General features: G+C 43.3%; 1 protein-coding gene across 1 annotated transcript in view; it reads left to right on the forward strand.

Moving 5' to 3' along the window:
* The window catches only part of LOC129022787 (cytospin-A-like), a 109,464-nt gene extending 96,125 nt beyond the window's left edge, over positions 1-13,339 (forward strand). The window contains exon 14 of the transcript XR_010125886.1: positions 13,281-13,339. The gene's annotated coding sequence lies outside the window, so the exon portion shown is untranslated. The remainder of the gene's footprint in view (positions 1-13,280) is intronic.
* Positions 13,340-13,919: the final 580 nt, after the last annotated feature.

A 13,919-nucleotide genomic window follows, 5' to 3' on the forward strand; every position in this document is an offset into this window, starting at 1 on the left:
ACCCCTTCCCAGCTCTTACTTTAACTTCACTCAGCTCTTGAAAAGATCCTAAGGAGAATTGGCAGATGGCTCTAGCATTAAAAACTTGTCTCCTTTGTGGGTCTCCCTTTGTGGCCCCTGGTGTCCATTGTCATGCCAATGCCACTGTAGGGAAAACAGAGCACAGTTCTGAATATTAACCCAGACCCTAGCACTGCAGTTTGTTGTGAAAGCCCAAGAAAACACTGAAGAAACTGTCAGCTTGGAAAGTGATGAGGCGAGTTTAGTTATTTGATACGCTTTGCGGGGACGGCCAGGGTAGCAAACCTAAACTGGGAGATTGCAGGGAAGAGGGAGAAAAAGAAGCCTTTTTTGACTTTCCTGTCGAATTCCTTCATAATATTTCCTTGAGCAAAACTTCACCATCTTCACTTAGTAAGTTCCAAAGCAAAATGAAATAAGTATGTATGAGTATATTCATGATGGACTGTTTTCTTTCTATCACATGAAGTCTTTTTTTTTTTAAGACGGAGTTTCGCTCTTGTTGCCCAAGCTGGAGTGCAATTTCGTGATCTCGGCTCACTGCAACCTCCACCTCCCGGGTTTAAGCGATTCTCCTGCCTCAGCCTCCTGGCTGGGATTACAGGCGCCCGCTATCACGCCCAGCTAATTTTTTTGTATTTTTAGTAGAGATGGGGTTTCACCATGTTGGCTGCGCTGGTCTTGAACTCCTGGCCTCAGGTGATCCACCTGCCTCAGCCTCCCAGAGTACTGGGATTACAGGTGTGAGCCACTGCGCCCGGCCTCACATGAGGTCTTAAAATGTTCTTTTCAACAGTATTTTGTGGGATGAAAATGGCCAGGAGTCAGAATCTATAGGCCATGGTGTTTACCTACCTGCTACATCTTTTTATGATGAATAATAATAGCAGTACTTGTATTATTATAGTTAAATTTTAAAATTTGTTTTTGCAATAAATCCTAACAAGCAAAAAATTTGCAAGAATTGTATGGAGAATTCCAATATGCCCTTAACCCAGATTCATGAATTGTGATATTTCACCACAGTTGTTTATTTATTTAGAGACAGGATCTCACTGTGTCACCCGGGTTGGAGTGCAGTGGTGGGATCTGGACTCACTGCAACCTCTGCCTTCCAGGCTCAAGCAGTCTTCTCACTTCAGCCTCTGAGTAGTTGGGACTACAGGTGCACACCACCATGCCCTGCTAAATTTCTATTTTTTATTTGTAGAGATGGGGTTGCCATGTTGCCCAGGCTGCACAGTTGCTTTTTTTCTTCCCCACCGAACCCCCTTGCGCAGGCTGGAATGCAATGGCGCAATCTCCGCTCACTGCAATTTCTGCCTCCTGGGTTGAAGCAATTCTCCTGCCTGAGCCTCCCGAGTAGCTGGGATTACAGGTGTGCACCACCATGCCCTGCTAATTTTTGTATTTTTAGTAGAGACGGGTTTTCACCATGTTAGCCAGGCTGGTCTTGAACTCCTGACCTCAGGCAGTCCGCCCACCTCAGCCTCCCAAAGTGTTGGGATTACAGGTGTGAGCCACTGTGCCTGGCCACAGTTGCTTTTTAATACTTTGTTTCCCCCCATGTCCATATACATATAGATATATCTGGGGTCATTTGAGACAAGTTGCAGACATTCCCTTTTGTGCCTAAATACTTAAGTGCTTAATTCCTTAAAGGACGTTTCTCTTATATAACACAGTTATGTACAATTACCAAAATCAAATAAATTGAGCATCAATATATTGCTATTAATCTAATTTACAATCCTTTTTAAAATTTTGCCATTTGTCCATAAAATGTCCTTTGATAGCATTTTTTTCTTAGTTCAGGAACAGACCAGGTTTGTCAGTTATATTTAGTTGTCCTCTCTCCTTGGTCTCCTCTAGCCTGGCAGAGCTCCTTGGTTTTCTTTGTCTTTCATGATCTTGACATTTCGAAGAGGACAGGCCGGTTTCAAAGCAGTTACTTTGTGTCCTGTCCCTCCATTTGTATTTGTTGGATGTGGCCTCAAAACTAGATTTATTTATTTATTTATTTGTTTATTTATTGAGACAGAGTCTTGCTGTGTCGCCCAGGCTAGAGTGCAGTAGCGTGATCTCAGCTCACTGCAACCTCCACCTCCTGGATTCAAGCAGTTCTCTCTCTGCCTCGGCCACTCAAGTAGCTGGGATTACGGGTGTGTGCCACCATGCCTGGCTAATTTTTGTATTTTTAATAGAGACGAGGTTTCGCCATATTGGCCAGGCTGGTCTCGAGCTCCTAGGCTCAAGTGACCCGCCCACCTCAGCCTCCCAAAGGTCTGGGATTACAGGTGTGAGCCACCACGCCTGGCTAGTAATTTTAAACAGCTGAATTAAAATCCTCATTAATAGGAACTCATTATTGGGAGGAAAAATGGATGACAGGTTTTTTTTTTATTGTTGTTGCTTTGTTTTAGTTTTCAACATTTTAGATAATCTTATTTCAATCAAGGTATATCTTTTTTTTTTTTTTTTTTTAATTTTGGAGATGGGGTTTTGCCATGTTGCCCAGGCTGGTTTCGAACTTCTGAGCTCAAGTGATGGCACCCACCTCACCCTCCCAAAGTGCTGGGATTACAGGTGTGAGCCACTGTGCCCAGCCAAGGTGTATCTCGAACAACATCAATTGGATTAATTTTTGATACAACTGCCATGGCTTAATAAAATGTATTTGAAGTACTTTGATAATCAAATTAGCTATCTACATGGAAATGACCTTTTAGTCATTATTTTAGGAAATATTTGGTTGGGCACAGTGACTCATGCCTGTAATGCCAGCACTTTGGGAGGCTGAGGTAGGAGGATTGCTTGAGGCCAGGAGTTGAACACTGCAGTGAGCCATGATCACATCACCGTACTCTAGACTGGGGGACAGAGCCAGACTCCATCTCTAAAATACACGCTACACACACACACACACACACACACACACACACGCACGCACAGTTGAGACTTCATCATGTACCAAGTCTATGCTAGGTTTCTGCATCACAGAGATGAACGTGAGAGCTTGGGGTCCCAGGAAGTTATAATCCAGTGAGGTATTCAGGCCTGTAGACAGATAATTACAAAAAGTGGTATGAGTGTGGTGATCCTCATAAGGAATGTCCCCTTTCTGTCCACTGCATTCTCGGTTCTGAGCATTGTTCCCAGGATTTGAAAGTAGTGGCTCCAAACTTGCTGTGCCAGGGTTCAGGAGTCCTGCTTCCACCTGGGTAGATCCTTTAAGTTCTCAGTAAATGAATCTACATCAGGGAAAATGATAGCACCTACCTTAGAGGGTTGCTGTAAGTGAAGCTCTTATATGGGAAGGGCTCAGCACTGTGCCTTGGGACTTGGCATTGTGGAGAGAGGCCAGGGTGGATGGTATTGAAGCAGGCATTTCTTAAGTGTCAGTGGGTGGATTAATGGAGGTATGAGCCAGGGGTGATGGGAGTCCATCAGAGAGAATCTGGTGATGTCTTTCCAGAAGAGGTGACCTTCATCTTGAGTCTTAGAGGAAGGAAGAGAGCAGGACTGGCTACATGATTTGTGGGACCCAATGCAAATGAACATGTGGGACCCTTATTCAGAAATTATTAAGAATCTCAAGATGGCAACAGCAGGGCATTAGACCAAGTACGGGACCCTCCTGAACATGGAACTCAGGCCAGGACTCAGATGGCATGCCTTGGTAAAGAGTTCTCCAAAAAGAGCATCAAGTCGAATGCAAAGCTGCAGCCTGTGACAGCTGGGGTGGCAGGCTACAGAACCTCAGGTTCCAATACCAGGTTGCTGTTCCCAATTAGGCTAAGTTTCTTGAGCCTCTCCAGAAAAGACCACACAGGCCAGTGAGAACCTGAGGCTGTGGTTGATTCTGTGTTTCAAGAATTCATATACAGTACAGGCATGCTATAGGAAAAAGGTGGCACTGAGCTGTTTGAAAAACTGCTGTTCAAATTAAGAAGCAGGAGAAAAAATGAAGAAAGGCTACCTGCCATCAGCTAGCCAGGTGCTAGATAAGGTTTAGTCTGTAGTTTCTTTTTGTTCTTTATTTTTGAAATGGGATCTCACTCTGTCACCCAGGCTGGAGTACAGTGGCACAGTCACAGTTCACTGCAGTCTCTACTGTCCAGGCTTAAGTGATTCTCCCACTTCAGCCTCCCAAGTAACTGGGACCATAGTTGCATGTCACTATACCTGGCTAACTTTTTAATTCTTTGTAGAGATGAGGTTGCCCAGGCTGGTCTCGAACTCCTGGGCTCAAGTGATCCTCCTGCCTTGGCTTCCCAAAGTGTTGGGATTACAGGCATGAGCCAACGTGCCCAGCCTAATCTGTAGTCTTCTAGATAGCCCTGTGAAGGTAGCTTTTATGGGTGTGGATGTAGGGAATGAAAAAATTTCTTTCTCTCACTCATTGGTAGGTTCATGGCTGAGGCCCCTATAACAAAAGAGAGGAAAAGCATCCTGTCTGGGATGATGAGCTAGCAAAGGGCAGAGCTGGGATGTGAACCCAGGCTTGTTTACATGTAAAACCTTAGCCTTTAAGTCAAGGTACCTACTATGTGCCAGGAGCTGAGCTCAGCACTTTTGCATATAATATCTCAACAACTGCTACAGTGTTCAGCCTTAATACATATGCTACAGAGGTGCTTTTAAGATTTGAGTCATTTTAAAACATATCTCTGAGTCCAAAGAAACCTATCAGTCTAGCCTCATTGTCAGATGGACAAACTGTTGACAGCCACATGGGGTAGTGCTTTTGGATAAACAAGCATCCCTTTCCTCCTACTTAAAAATTCACATTTAAACATCAGAGACTTAAGAGCAGTTCTTAGACCTTTATGAGTTTTTATGGTTTTAATTATAGAGCTGTCTTCCTAAATTAATAGCATTCAGTGGCACTGGAAATAAAGCCAGAAAGGAGAAGATCTTGGAGATGTAGCAGACCCAGCAAAACTTGGTTTTGTTACTCAAGAGAATTGGGTTGGATTGGAAAAGAATAATTAGTGAAGGAATTATTTCTCTTTATACTTGCCTTCCCCAAACCAAAAGTTTAATGGGGGTGGGGGGTTGCCTCGATTATCACAGGTGGTGAGGGAAATGGGTTTTGCATTTTCACAAGATGAATTCCATGGGTGTTCATACCAGGAATGCTTTCCCAGACTAACTTCTGATCAACGGCTAAGTGAAGCAAGCGGACAATTAGCCTTGAAAGAAGTGCAAACAGAGGCATAATTAACACAATTGCTGATGCTTCTTTCCTGCTGGGGACATCTGGGCAGGCTGACCATAAGTCATAAGCCAAAGGTCTATGCTCTTTTGCATATCTTCAGCTTTCTCCTACATATGTGGTATAAAAAATCGACCTGATTATCTTTCCTTTTCCACTTCTTTTTAGATAGTTGAGCGATGCTCTCTGCTTACTCTTTCTCATTTACAGAATCACCTGTAACCTCAAGGATCTCTTGAGTAACAAGAGACAACAATTTTTTCAGTGTAGCACAAAACCCATGTTGTACCATTATCTAGGATTGCAATTAATGTGACTTAAATTTCAAGACCTAAGAATGCACCTTTTTCTCTTTTGGAGTTGTATGTCATTGTGGTTAATCAGAAGGTATAATAATGTAGGGAAGGTACATTCATTAATGGGGAATTGTTTAGCCAATAATTAACTAAATTGAAACTTTATATTCCTAAACACAAGTACTACTTATGTTTCAAAGTATAAACTCTGTCCAGACATGGAGAACACTAAGATATGCATTATGATTTTTTTTAAAGAAGAGAATGGTATTGATAGACTTTTCAATGTTACTGCAGCAAAACTGCTGCAAAGATCCTTCACTAAGGACCTCAAAGACAATTCAGTGAGCAAAGAATTCCCTTCCCAAATTTCCCTTGTCTAAGATTCAGAGCATCAGCAGGTACGAGTGAGTCTTATTTATAACAGATTTTGCTGAATACTTTTTCATACTGCCTGGTACAGATATAAAGTTGTTTTTTTTTTTTTTTTTGAGATGGAGTTTCACTTTTGTTGCCCAGGCTAGAGTGCAATGGCGCGATCTCGGCTTACCACAACCTCTGCCTTCTGGGTTCAAGCGATTCTCCTGCCTCAGCCTCCCGAGTAGCTGGGATTACAGGCATGCGCCACCATGCCCAGCTAATTTTGTATTTTTAGTAGAGACGGTGTTTCTCCATGTGAGTCAGGCTGGTCTTGAACTCCCGACCACAGGTGATCTGCCTGCTTCAGCCTCCCAAAGTGCTGGGATTACAGGCCTGAGCCACTGCGCCCGGCCCAGATATAAAGTTATTTAAGATCCACAAAGTTCAGATTTTCCTTTCAAAGTACTCAATTTCATTTTAGTACAAGTCATTGGTGAACTGATCTATTGTTTAATTAAAAAAACCAAAAAACACCAAAAACTCAAACTTGCAAATTGCACTGTTACTCCCAAAAGGTATTTATTTCTCCCTGTAAGGGTGTTCGTCTGCGTCATCATTTCTGGGCACCATAAGCCGGCAAGACCATTTATATATTTATTTTAAAAGCCACTGTTGGGTATAAACTTGTTACATTTAAACTGCAGCCTTTTTTTTTTTTTTTTTTAAAGTTCCCACTATTTAAACAAAAGCCCCAGGAAGTGGTAGTGATTATTTATAATAATCCTTTCAACTCTTTGCCTGTTTTCAAATAAGTCTTTTCTTTGGCTTTAGGGAATGCAGACAACTCTATTTGAATATGAAAATTTCAACTTTAAAACTCTGAACTCTGCTGGGTCTGCAGAGGCGTTTTAATGTCAACCCCAGGAAATGTACACATGAAGCAGAATTTACAACTCATCACTGTCACGGTTAGATTAAAGTGTGAGTTAAAGAGTAATACATTAACCAGGGTTAGTGCATGGAGACTGTTGTTAGAGATCTACAAAAGCAATCAATGTCCTGCATGAACAATGAAAAATACAAGTTATAGTTGGAGGTGTTCAGGATCAAAAAATAGGCCCGCACATACTACTGCCCTGGAATTTATTAAAAAATTTTTTTGGTAGGATATTCTGCAGTTTGACTGAATTGTCATTTGCTTGTTTCGACTCAAGGGAAACATCTGGTTTCTCCCTGCAATGTAGACAAACTGCTCTTATTCTGAAGCTGTCATCCATGAAAGGCATGGTTTGGGCTCAATAGGTTTGCTTATGAAAGGCTTGGGGGTCCATCGCTACAGAAATAAACAGCTCTAATAATTGGAAGTTTGTTCCCCGTTATAAACTCTGATTGAGAGACGACTTGGGTGAAGTGGCGAAAGCTGAAAGGGATAGATTTATTAGAAGACTTTCAATGATTTAGGATGTGGCAGGCAGAGAATTTTCCGCTTAACTTTTGCAAAAATCTCTTACCTTTTGTAGAATTTCTGCAAATGCGTTTAAAAATCTTAGAGCCTCGATATTGGAGATGGGGTGTTACAGGAGAAGTTCAGAGTTCTGTGGCCTCGGTTCTTAGGACAGGGCCAGGTTTTCCTGTGCACTTGATGAAGAAGATATTATTGGGTGTTTTTACTTCACTTCTGGACCAGCTACATAATTTGTGGGAACCAGTGAAAAATGAAAATTGCGGTGGGAGGTGGGGTTGTTCAAAAAGTATTAAGATCAGGTGGTTAGATCTTGAGTTTAAAAAAACACAAAACTGACCAAGAATTTTAAGACATTAACAGTGAAGCATCACCCAAGCTGGGAGCTCTGTGTATTGGTCCTTTTTCCATCTTAGGAGTCTCTGGGGAAGATGAGACCAAAACAAAACAACAACAACAACAAAAAAACCAAGGAGCGCTTGGGAAGTGTGCCTGCCGGAGGCCTGTTGGGAGGGCATTTTGTTTCCTGTCAGATCAACGGTAGGGAGAGTTCCTGCCCTTTTTTGAGATTGGTAACAATTGCTATCAATGTGCTGTTTTTTCTTTCTCCTGTTACTTTCTTAGGAAGACAAGAACCTTTCTGTCAGGTTGCTTCTCCGTATCTTGTTCTTCCCCTTTTTTGCAACAATGTTCGTAAAAGACTCAGAACAGTGGTTGCTGTGAAGTTAGAAAAATCATGTGTTTTGAGCCCTTTCCACACCCTTGCCAATTTTTTCATTCTGGGAGTCAGTTCTGACCACTGAATGCCCAGTGATTCCTCACTTCTGACTTTGGTCTCTCTTTTCTCCCTCTTTCTCCCTACCAACTTGAGAGCTCCATTAGAGAGGGACATTTTAGTCAAATACTGACAGCCAAGCCTAGGGCCTGGCTGGTGGAAAACTCCTAGTAAATATGGGAATATAAATAACAGTATCTGTTTTTTTATTTCTTTTCTTGCTGCTTTTTCTCCTTTTCATTCTGGTTTTATTTGTATTTTCTCTCATTACATGCACACACACACGCACACACACACACACACCATGAAGCATGAAGTCCCAAACTATGTACCTACAGATATTTAATTTTTTTTTTGAGACAGAGTCTCGCACTGTCGCCCGGGCTGTGGCACGGTCTTTGCTCACTGCAACTTCCGCCTTTGCAGGTTCAAGCGATTCTCCTGCCTCAGCCTCCTAAGTAGCTGGGATTACAGGCGCCTGCCACCATGCCCGGCTAATTTTGTATATTTTGAGTGGAGACGGGGTTTCACTATGTTGGCCGGGCTGATATCGCACGCCTGACCTCATGATCCACCCGCCTCGGCCTCCCAAAGTGCTGGGATTACAGGTGTGAGCCACCACGCCTGGCCTAATTTAACTTTTTTTAAAAAATAGAGACAGGGTTTTGCCATGCTGCCCAGGCTGGTCTCAAACTCCTGGGCTCAAGCAATCCACCCGCCTTGGCCTCCCAAAGTGCTAGGATTGGGAGCCACTGTGCCCAGCCAGACTACATGTTTTTGATCACCAAAAGAACAGGCAACATGGGGCAAATTGACAGCACTCTGCAGTGGCTCAACAGAAGGGGAGAGTCTGGGAATCTGTGTTTGTTCAAGCTGCAGATCTGAGGCTCATCCCCCAAAACACTGCAATGCTAATGAATGGCCGTGGCTAAAAATCCCAAGTGACCTCATGATGGTGTGGCTCCTGCTTCCTCCCTTAGAGATGGAGCAAGAGCCCTGTTGGCTGACGGACAGTTGGGTACAGTAGGTGTGTTTGCATGAAGGATTGGCCTGCTGGGGTTACTCAGAAACTGCTCTGCAAACACAGAGGATTAAAGGGGTTTTTGTTGAGGCAGAACAGATGCACAGAGAGAGACAGAGTTCAAATGAATGGATCATAAATCAGGACTCACTTGCAGAAGGGAAAAATCTGGGTCTGGTCACTTAAAACTTTGAGCTAATTTTAATTATTTTTTTTTCTTCTTAGGAAAGCAACCTTATGCTTAATGGAAAAACAATTCATGTGAAAAATTTGGAAAATATATGTGCCAGAGAAAGCCCTGCCGATCCTTTTAGTAGAATCTCCCTGATTTTGTCCTCTGTCCTGCTAACGTACACACATGTACATAGGCGATTATTATTTAATAAGAATGAAAACATATGCTCTTCTATGAGTTAGATTTTAAGAGGGAACCTGTAACTAGAGCTTGAAGATCTGAACCCAGGTGTGATCATTTGGGCCAGGCCAGCAGCATAAATTTTAGTAATAAAACCAAAGACAATGTGTAAATTTATGTTTGGGAAAGTTGGGGCAAGCTCAGGTGAAGGAAAAGTTCATTGGCGCTGAGGGCCATATTGAATTTACGGTCTTCTTTCAAGTAATACCTTCCTGAGCTCCCAGAAAAACGACACGTCTGTGTCTGTTTTCCCTTTTGCCCCCTAGTGGAGCAAGAAGAGTGGTTCAGGCCATGAAATCGTTCTGCCAGTTAGACCCCTCTCTTTACCCATTTCTCTCTTTCTTTCGCTCCCTGTTTTCTTTTTTTTTGAGACAGAGTTTCGATCTTGTTGCCCAGGTTGGAGTGCAATGGTGCGAACTGGGCTCACTGCAACCTCCGCCTCCCGGCTTCAAGCGATTCTCCTGCTTCAGCCTCACGAGTAGCTGGGATTACAGGCATGTGCCACCACATCCGGCTAATATTAGTAGAGATGGAGTTTCTCCATGTTGGTGAGGCTGGTCTCAAACTCCTGACCTCAGGTGATCCACCCACCTCGGCCTCCCAAAGTGCTGAGATTACAGGTGTGAGCCACCACGCCCGGCGCTCTTTCTCTCTCTCTCTCTCTCTTTTTTTGAGGCAGGGTCTTGTTCTTTTGCCTAGGCTGCAGTACAGTGGCACAATCTCGGCTCACAGCAGCCTTGACCGCCTGGGCTCAAGCATTCCTCCCACCTCAGTCTCCCAAGTAGCTGGGACTACAGGCGCACATCACTACACCTGGCTAACTTTTGTGTTTGTTGTAGAGACAGGGTCTTGCCACATTGCCTAAGCTGGTCTTGAACTAATAGGCTCAAGCGATCCACCTGTCTCAGCCTCCCAAAGTGCTGAGATTACAGGTGTGAGTCACTGCATCTGGCCTCTTTACCCATTTCTAATCATCTGCTTGGATGTTCTCCAGTTTCTCTGTAAATGTATTGACCAAAGCCCAAGACGTAATGAAAGGAGGCCAGTGGATCTCTCTCTAGCAGGCCAGGGCTCCGGTCATTGGATTGAGTTTAGCATCACATTTTATGAAAATGAGGTACCATTAGATGCTAGATGCTCACTTAGTAGGGTGAAATACTCACACTAGGAGAGTCCAGAAGTCTTACCAGCAATCGAGGGTTAGTTCAGCTTGCCATTGTTAGTTGGGTGCTTTCTAGAAGTCAGTAGTGTTGGCCGGGCGTGGTGGCTCATGCCTGTAATCCCTGCACTTTGGAAGGCTGAGGCGGGTGGATCACGAGGTCAGGAGTTCGAGAACAGCCTGGCCAATATGGTGAAACCCCGTCTCTACTAAAACTACAAAAATTAGCCAGTCGTGGTGGTGGGTGCCTGTAGTCCCAGCTACTCTGGAGGCTGAGGCAGAAGAATCGCTTGAATCCAGGAGGTGGAGGTTGCAGTGAGCCGAGGAGATCATGCCACTGCACTCCAGCCTGGGTGACAGAGCGAGACTCCGTCTAAAAAAGAAAAAAAAAGAAGTCAGTAGTGTTTATATCAGACCTTTTGATGCCAGTTCTACTTATTGTTTAATGACAAGATTTAACGACATACAAAAATTAGTTAAAAACAAACCTTATGGAACTGATTAAAGAGAGTTGTTTCAATAGGAAAACATTGGAATGCTCTGAAAAATCTCAATGGTAGTGAAATACTTAAAAAATAAATGATATTAAATTATATTAAAATGTAAAATATGTGAGACACTAAAAATCTAGAGTTGTGCACTTATATTATTTCGTGTCTTTTAAGTCTTTAAGTTCTTTTTTTTTTTTTTTTTTTTTTTGAGATGGAGTTTTGCTTGTGTTGCCCAGGCTGGAGTGCAAGGGTGAGATCTTGGCTCACTGCAACCTCCACCTCCCGGGTTCAAGTGTTTCTCCTGCCTCAGTAGCTGAGATTACACGTCCCTGTCACCATGCCTGGCTAAGTTTTGTATTTTTAGTAGAGACAATATTTCACCATGTTGGCCAGGCTGGTCTTGAACTCCTGACCTCAGGTGATCTACCTGCCTCGGCCTCCCAAAGTGCTGGGATTACAGACGTGGGGAGCCACCGTGGTGCCCGGCCTGTAATTACTTTTTATCTCTCTCTTAGCTGAACATTTGTAAGTTACATGGGCTTGTTACAAGATAGCAGCATCATAAAGATTTTGTGGTGTTGCTCCCATATGTGAATTTCACCTATCACCAGAATAAATTCTCTCTTCCTCTCTGGGCTCACTCATGGTGTGGGGCCACCTGGCCCCAACTGGCCCCTTCCACTTTGATCTCTCGCTATTCCCTGCTTTCCTGATGCTTCATGTCTTGCTGAGGGAGTTCTGGCCTTTGGCTGTGTGCATGCTGTTAGCTTATTCACCTGTCCCATTTTCTCACATCTCAGGGTGCCTTTTGTCAGTTACTGGTAAACACAGTGTCCTTCGTCTGTCTAATTCTGGCCTCAGCTCTCCGACAGAGAGTTTGTTGACAGCCACCCCTCTGATTCTCCAACCCCTTTCATCCATTATTTGTTTATTGCCTCCTCCCCTCCACTGGAATTGAGTTTCACGTATCCCCAGCCCTTAGAACGCCTGGCATACAGCAGGTGTTCAGTAAATGCTGTCTGGCTGTTGAGACAGGGTCTCACTGTTGCCCAGGCTGGAGTGACATGATCACGGCTCACTGCAGCCTCTATCTCCTGGGCACAAGCGATCCTCCCACACATCAGCCTCTCGAATAGCCGGGACTACAGGCATGTGCCAACACACCCAGCTAATTTTTATATTTTTGGTAGAGACAGGGTTTTGACATGTGGCCAGGCTGGTTTGGAACTCCTGGGCTCAAGCCATCTGCCTGCTTTGGCCTTCCAAAGTCCTGGGACTACAGATGTGAGCCACTGTGCCTGGCCCAGTCATGATTTTTGGGTTGAATGGAACTCACTGCTTTTATTCTGTACTCTGGAGTCAGATGCAGATGTGAATCCCAGCACTGGCTTGTTCTAACTCTGAGACTTTGGGGGAAGGTGGGACATCCTGAGTCTCCTTTCCTTGTCTGAAAGCTGGAGATGGAACTACCTTCTTCTGAGGGCTATTGTGAAGCTTAAATGAAACCATCAAGATCTGTACAGTTCTGAGCACAGAATTAGCATTTAATGTTAGCTTTTACTGTTTATCTAAACATCCAGCAAAAATTATATAGTCTGATCATAATCCTATAAATCAAAGCATATAGCAGTTATAAATTAAAAAGTAAATCAGTCATTTGGAATTAGTTAGCTTCTTTCTTTTTGGTGGTGGTGAAAATTAAGACTTTTTTCCCCCAGTACTTTGCATCTAAGTCACTGTTAAGTGGTGTTGAAAATTAAGACTTTTTTCCCCCAGTACTTTCCATCTAAGTCACTCTGAAGGCAAATAAATGATCTTTCATGAAGGGCTTAAGTTATTCCAGTGCCCCGTGAAGTGGGCATTTATTTCTGCAACGGCCTCTGCAGCGGTTGAGCCCTTTCCTGGAGAGGCAGGAAATAACGGTGCTGGAGTCACTGGCAGCCGTGTGTGGGAGCATGTACTTCTGGGTGTATTGTGTGTTTGCAGGCTGGGCACTCTGTAAAGACATGTTGAATTGAAATGAATTAAGATGGTGATGTATCTTGAACCTGTTGCTTTGCAGGCACAGTGAAGGTGAAGAGTTCTAACATCCAAGTTGGAGACCTTATCATCGTTGAAAAGGTGAGCAGAATCTAGAAGCTTGTGTGTGAATACCACTTCATGGGTCCTAACGTGTCATTTGTGTATCTGGTAGACGAAGTGAGTGATGCATTTTGGGATTCTATCCAAAAACTTTGCCTGGGGAGGAAAATCTCTTTCCTGTGAGACACACACACACATACACACACCCACCCACACACACACACACACACACACACATATTTTTTCAAGGTTTATATGTGTTGGTTAGCCAGAAATCCTGCTTACAAATACAAGTTTTGATTTCCTGTTCGATGTGCTTATTATTTTGGGATAAAAAATATCATAAAATCTTTCCTAGAAGTCTGCTTACTACATAGACACTTAAAATATTTATCTAATTTACCTTTTGAGCCATTTAGCTTGCATTTCCTGACTTAACCATTGTGCTTGTCTATTATTTTATGGGGAGCAGGAGTTAAGTGTAACTTGAGAACAGTAAAAAGACCAAAAATACATTTTAAAAAATAGCCGTGTCAGTATGTTTGTTACTTTAGCAAACACTCATATCTTTTTCTAGTGTGTATATTTGGAAGGTATTGGATTTTGGGGGGTGGCTCTG

The sequence above is a fragment of the Pongo pygmaeus genome, chromosome 23 (assembly GCF_028885625.2).
Source record: "Pongo pygmaeus isolate AG05252 chromosome 23, NHGRI_mPonPyg2-v2.0_pri, whole genome shotgun sequence".
NCBI classification, from domain to species: Eukaryota; Metazoa; Chordata; class Mammalia; order Primates; family Hominidae; genus Pongo; species Pongo pygmaeus.